The 7,028-nt window shown below is 36.2% G+C and overlaps 1 non-coding gene across 1 annotated transcript; it reads right to left on the reverse strand.

Moving 5' to 3' along the window:
• Positions 1 to 4,488: 4,488 nt before the first annotated feature.
• Positions 4,489 to 4,592, reverse strand: LOC127741961 (small nucleolar RNA R71). Its single transcript, XR_008003148.1, has one exon. It is a non-coding gene; the product is annotated as a small nucleolar RNA R71 (small nucleolar RNA).
• Positions 4,593 to 7,028: the final 2,436 nt, after the last annotated feature.

A 7,028-nucleotide genomic window follows, 5' to 3' on the forward strand; every position in this document is an offset into this window, starting at 1 on the left:
AATCAACATACTTAATTAGGAGAATCAATAACACTATCAGAGGTGTTCAAGAATCAGCAAACTTAACTAGGAGAATCAATAACACTATCTGAAATTCTAAGTTCCTATAGAAGCCAATCATTCTGAACTTCAAAGGATAAAGTGAGATGCCAAAATAGTTCAAAAGCAAAAAGCTACAAGTCCCGCTCATCTAATTATAATTAATATTCATTGATATTTTGGAATTTATAGTATATTCTCTTCTTTTTATCCTATTTGATTTTCAGTTGCTTGGGGACAAGCAACAATTTAAGTTTGGTGTTGTGATGAGCGGATAATTTATACGCTTTTTGGCATTGCTTTTAGGTAGTTTTTAATAGGTTCAAGCTAATTTTAGGGATGTTTTCATTAGTTTTTATGCTAAATTCAAATTTCTAGACTTTACTATGAGTTTGTGTATTTTTCTTTGATTTTAGGTATTTTCTGGCTGAAATTGAGGGACCTGAGCAAAACTCTGATAAAAGGCTGACAAAGGACTGCTGATGTTGTTGGAATCTGACCTCCTTGCACTCGAAATGGATTTTTTGGAGCTACAAAACTCTAAACGGTGTGCTCTCAATGGCGTTGGAATGTAGACATCCAGAGCTTTCCAGCAATATATAATAGACCATACTTTATCCGGGAATTGACGACGTAAACTGGCGCTCAACGCCAGTTCCATGCTGCATTCTGGAGTCAAATGCCAGAAACACGTCACGAACCAGAGTTGAACGCCCAAAACACATTACAATTTGGCATTTGATGAGCGGATAATTTTTACGCTTTTTGGCATATTTTTTAGGTAGTTTTTAGTAAGTTCAAGCTACTTTTAGGGATGTTTTCATTAGTTTTTATGTTAAATTCACATTTCTAAACTTTACTACGAGTTTGTGTGTTTTTTTGTGATTTCAGGTAATTTCCGGCTGAAATTGAGGGACTTGAACAAAACTCTGATATGAGGCTGACAAAGGACTGCTGATGCTGTTGGAATCTGACCTCCCTGCACTCGAAATGGATTTTCTGGAGCTACAGAACTCTAAATGGCGTGCTCTCAATGGCGTTGGAAAGTAGACATCCAGAGCTTTCCAGCAATATATAATAGTCCATACTTTATTCGGGAATTGACGACGTAAACTGGCGCTCAACGCCAGTTCCATGTTGCTGTCTGGAGTAAAACGCCAGAAACACGTCACGACCCGGGGTTGAACTCCCAAAACACGTTACAACTTGGCGTTCAACTCCAAAAGAAGCCTCAGCTCGTGGATAGATCAAGCTCAGCCCAAACACGCACCAAGTGGGCCCCGGAAGTGGATTTATGCATCAATTACTTACTCATGTAAACCCTAGTAGCTAGTCTAGTATAAATAGGATAATTTACTATTGTATTAGACATCTTTGGTCTCAGTTTTATTTTATTCTTCATCTGAGGAGACTATTGATCACGTTTTGGGGGGGCTGGCCATCGGCCATGCCTGAACCTTTCACTTATGTATTTTCAACGGTGGAGTTTCTACACACCATAGATTAAGGGTGTGGAGCTCTGTTGTACCTCAAGTTTCAATGCAATTACTATTATTTTCTATCCAATTCAAATTATTCCTATTCTAAGATATTCGTTGCACTTCAACTTGATGAATGTGATGATCTGTGACACTCATCATCATTCTCACCTATGAATGCGCGTGATTGACAACCACTTCCGTTCTACCCTAGACCGGGCGCATATCTCTTGGATTCCTTAATCAGAATCTTCGTGGTATAAGCTAGAATTGATGGCGGCTTTCATGGGAATCCGGAAGGTCTAACCTTGTCTGTGGTATTCTGAGTAGGATTCCGGAATTGAATGACTGTGACGAGCTTCAAACTCCTGAAGGCTGGGCGTTAGTGACAGACAAAGGGAGTGATAAAATTGGATAAAAGCAGTAGGAAAGCAGAGATTCAGGAGGAGCACAGCATCTCCATACGTCTATCTGAAATCCCCATCATTGGATTACATGAGTAACTTTATCTTTATTTTATGTTTATTATTTATTAATTTTCGAAAATCCATAATCAATTACTATCCGCCTGACTAAGATTTACAAGATGACCATAGCTTGCTTCATACCAACAATCTCTGTGGAATCGACCCTTACTCACGTAAGGTTTATTACTTGGACGACCCAGTACACTTGCTGGTTAGTTGAACGGAGTTGTGATCACACATAGTAAAGAGCTATTATCTCGAATTAAATTTCATACAAGTACAAAGAGTACGAATCACAATTTCGTCCACCAAGTTTTTGGCGCCGTTGCCGGGGATTGTTCGAATATGGACAACTAACGGTTCGTCTTGTTGCTCAGATTAGGCAATTTTCTTTTCAAAAAGTTTTCAAAAAAATTTTCAAAAAATTTTTTTTCTTTATTTTCGTTTTTCTAATGAATATTTTCGAAAAAAATAATAAAAATACAAAAAAAATCATAAAATCATAAAAATCAAATATATTTTGCGTTTCTTGTTTGAGTCTTGAGTCAACTTTTAAGTTTGGTGTCAATTGCATGCTTTAAAAAATCTTCTTGCATTTTTCGAAAATTCGTGCATTCATGGTGTTCTTCATGATCTTCAAGTTGTTCTTGACAAGTCTTCTTGTTTGATCTTGATGTTTTCTTGTTTTGTGTTGTTTGTTGTTTTTCATATGCATTTTTTGTTTGTTAGAGTCCATGCATTAAAGATTTCTAAGTTTGGTGTCTTGCATGTTTTGTTTGCATAAAAAATTTTTCAAAATTATGTTCTTGATGTTCATCATGATCTTCAAAGTGTTCTTGGTGTTTATCTTGACATTCATAGTGTTCTTGCATGCATCATGAGTTTTGATTCATAATTTTCATGTTGTGAGTCACTTTTATGTTTTTCTCTCTCATCATCAAAAATTCAAAAATAAAAAAATATCTTTTCCTTATTTCTCTCCAAATTTTCGAAATTTTGGGTTGACTTGGTCAAAAAAATTTTAAAAATTAGTTGTTTCTTACAAGTCAAGTCAAATTTTCAATTTTAAAAATCTTATCTTTTCAAAACTTTTTCAAATCAAAATTTTTTTCATTTTTATCTTTTTAATTTCGAAAATTTCAAAATATTTTTTCAAAAATCTTTTTTCTTAATTTTAAAATTTCGAAATTACACTAACAATTAATGTGATTGATTCAAAAATTTGAAGTTTGTTACTTTCTTGTTAAGAAAGGTTCAATCTTTAAACTCTAGAATCTTATCTTTTAGTTTCTTGTTAGTCAAGTAATCAATTTTAATTTTAAAAATTAAATCTTTTTCAAAATATCTTTTTCTCAAAAATCTTATCTTTTTATCATATCTTTTTATCTTATCTTTTATCATATCTTTTTCAAAAATTTTAATTTTTTTAAAAAAAATTTGATTTCAGAATATCTTACCTAACTTCTTATCTTCTTATCTTTTCAAATTTGATTTTAAAATATTTTTCAACTAACTATTGACTTTTTTTTTGTTTCTTATCTTTTTCAAAACCACCTAACTACTTTTCCCTCTCTAATTTTCGAAAATATCTCATCCCTTTTTCAAAAATTCCTTTTTAATTAATTAATTATTTTAATTCTATCTTATCTTTTATTTTCGAAAATCATTTAACTTCTTTTCAAATTTATTTTCGAAATTTCTTCCCTCTTCCCTTCTTCTATTTATTTATTTCTCTACTAACACTTCTCTTCACCTCTCTTCATCTCAAATCACTACCTCTATCCTTACTCATTCTTCTTCACCCTTATTCTCTTTCTTCTTCTACTAACATAAAGGAATCTCTATACTGTGACTAGAAGATTCCTCTTTCTTTTCTTGTTCTCTTCTTCCCTATATGAGCAGGAACAAGGAAAAAGGAATTTTTGTTGAAGCTGATCCAGAACCTGAAAAGACTCTGGAAGCAGATCCTGAACTTGAAAGGACCCTAAGGAGGAAGCTAAGGGAAGCTAAAGCACAACCCTCTGGAGAGGACTTAACAGAAATTTTTGAAAAAGAAGAGGAGATGGCAGCTGAAAATAATAACAACAACAATAACGCAAGGAGGATGCTTGGTGATTATACTACACCTACTTCCAACTTTTATGGAAGAATCATCTCAATCTCTGCCATTGGAGCAAACAATTTTGAGCTTAAGCCTCAACTAGTTGCTTTAATGCAACAGAACTGCAAGTTTTATGGACTTCCATCTGAAGATCCTTACCCGTTTTTAACTGATTTTTTGCATATTTGTGAGACTGTTAAAACGAATGGAGTAGATCCTGAAGTCTACAGGCTCATGCTTTTCCCTTTTGCTGTAAGAGACAAAGCTAGAACATGGTTGGACTCACAACCTAAAGATAGCCTGGACTCTTGGGATAAGCTGGTCACGGCCTTCTTGGATAAATTCTTGGGATAAGCTGGTCGTGGCCTTCTTGGCTAAGTTCTTTCCTCCTCAAAAGCTGAGCAAGCTTAGAGTGGATGTTCAGACTTTCAAACAAAAAGATGGTGAATCCCTCTATGAAGCTTGGGAAAGATACAAGCAGATGACCAAAAAGTGTCCTTCTGACATGTTTTCAGAATGGACCATATTAGATATATTCTATTATGGTCTATCTGAATTTTCCAAGATGTTATTGGACCATTCTGCAGGTGGATCTATTCACCTAAAGAAAATGCCTGAAGAGGCTCAAGAACTTATTGACATGGTTGCAAATAACCAATTCATGTGCACCTCTAAGAGGAATTCTGTGATTAATGGGACGCCTCAGAAGAAGGGAGTTCTTGAAATTGATGCTCTGAATGCGATATTGGCTCAGAATAAAATGTTGACTCAGCAAGTCAACATAATTTCTCAGAGTCTGAATGGATTGCAAAATGCATCCAACGGTACTTGGTGGGCATCTGAATGGATGGCAACATGCATCCAACAGTACTAGAGAGGCAGCTTCTGAAGAAGCTTATGATCCTGAGAACCCTACCATGGCAGAGGTTAATTACATGGGTGAACCTTATGGAAACACCTATAACTCATCATGGAGAAATCATCCAAATTTCTCATGGAAGGATCAACAAAAGCCTCAACCAGGCTTTAACAATGGTGGAAGAAATAGGCTCAGTAATAACAAGCCTTTTCCATCATCTTCTCAGCAACAGACAGAAAATTCTGAACAGAGCCCCTCTAATTTAGCAAACTTAGTCTCTAATCTGTCTAAGGCCACCTTAAGTTTCATGAGTGAAACAAGGTGACTCTGATTGTATAATTGGTGGACGAAATTTTGATTCCTTTGTTATTGTATTTTGTAAAATTCATTGCTTTTTCAACTATGTGTGGACACAACTCCGTTCAACTTAACCAGCAAGTGTACTGGGTCATCCAAGTAATACCTTACGTGAGTAAGGGTCGATCCCACAGAGATTGTTGGTATGAAGCAAGCTATGGTCACCTTGTAAATCTCAGTTAAGTGGATTCATAGGGTCAAATGTAATTGGATTAGATAATTAAAAGATAAATAAAATAAAAGAGGATAGAAATACTTATGTAAATTAATAGAGGGAATTTCAGATAGGCGTGTGGAGATGCTAGAATCCTCTCGAATCTCTACTTTCCTATTGCTTTCATCCAATCCATCTTACTCCTTTTCCATGGCAAGCTGTATGTAGGGCATCACCATCATCAATGGATACTTTTAATCATCTCGGGAAAATGGTCCTATGCGCTGTCACTGCACGGCTAATCATCTGGAGGCATCAACCTTGACAATGGCTACATCCCATCCTCTCAGTGAAAATGGTCCAAATGATCTGTCACAGCACGGCTAATCATCTGTCGGTTCTCAATCAGGTTGGAGTAGAATCCCTTGATTCTTTTGCTTTGTCATCACGCCCAGTCTTCATGAGTTTGAAGCTCGTCACAGTCATTCAATACCGGAATCCTACTCGGAATACCACAGACAAGGTTAGACTTTCTGGATTCCCGTGAATGCCGCCATCTATCTAGCTTATACCATGAAGATTCTGTTGGGAAATCTAAGAGATATGCGCCCGGCCTAGAGTAGAACGGAAGTGGTTGTCAGTCACGCACGTTCATAGGTGAGAATGATGATGAGTTTCACGGATCATCACATTCATCAAAGTGTTGTGCAACGTATATCTTGGAAAAAGAATAAAAGAGAATTGAATAGAAAGTAATAGTAATTGTATTTAAACTTGAGGTATAGCAGAGCTCCACACCCTTAATCTATGGTGTGCAGAAACTCCACCGTTGAAAATACATAAGTGAAAGGTTCAGGCATGGCCGTATGGCCAGCCCCCTGAATGATCAAGAGACCGAATGATCCAAGACTAAAACAGTCAGAGATTAAACTGTCAAAAGATGTCTAATACAATAGTAACTTATCCTATTTATACTAGACTAGCTACTAGGGTTTACATGAGTAAGTAATTGATGCATAAATCCACTTCCGGGGCCCACTTGGTGTATGCTTGGGCTGAGCTTGATCTATCCACGAGCTGAGGCTTCTCTTGGAGTTGAACTCCAAGTTATAACGTGTTTTGGGCGTTCAACTCCGGATCATGACGTGTTTCTGGCGTTTAACTCTAGACAGCAGCATGTACTTGGCGTTCAATGCCAAGTTACGTCGTCAATTTCTGAATAAAGTATAGACTATTATATATTGCTGGAAAGCTCTGGATGTCTACGTTCAAACGCCGTTGAGAGCGCGCCAATTAGAGTTCTGTAGCTCCATAAAATCCATTTTGAGTGCAGGGAGGTCAGATTCCAACAGCATCAGCAGTCCTTTTGTCAGCTTTTTTCAGAGTTTTGCTCAAGTCCCTCAATTTCAGCCAGAAATTACTTAAAATTACAGAAAAACACACAAACTCATAGTAAAGTCCAGAAATGTGAATTTTGCCTAAAAACTAATAATATTCTACTAAAAACTAATTAAAACATACTAAAATCTACATGAAATTACCCCCAAAAAGCGTATAAAATATCCGCTCATCA

Source organism: Arachis duranensis, chromosome 9, assembly GCF_000817695.3.
Source record: "Arachis duranensis cultivar V14167 chromosome 9, aradu.V14167.gnm2.J7QH, whole genome shotgun sequence".
NCBI lineage: Eukaryota > Viridiplantae > Streptophyta > Magnoliopsida > Fabales > Fabaceae > Arachis > Arachis duranensis.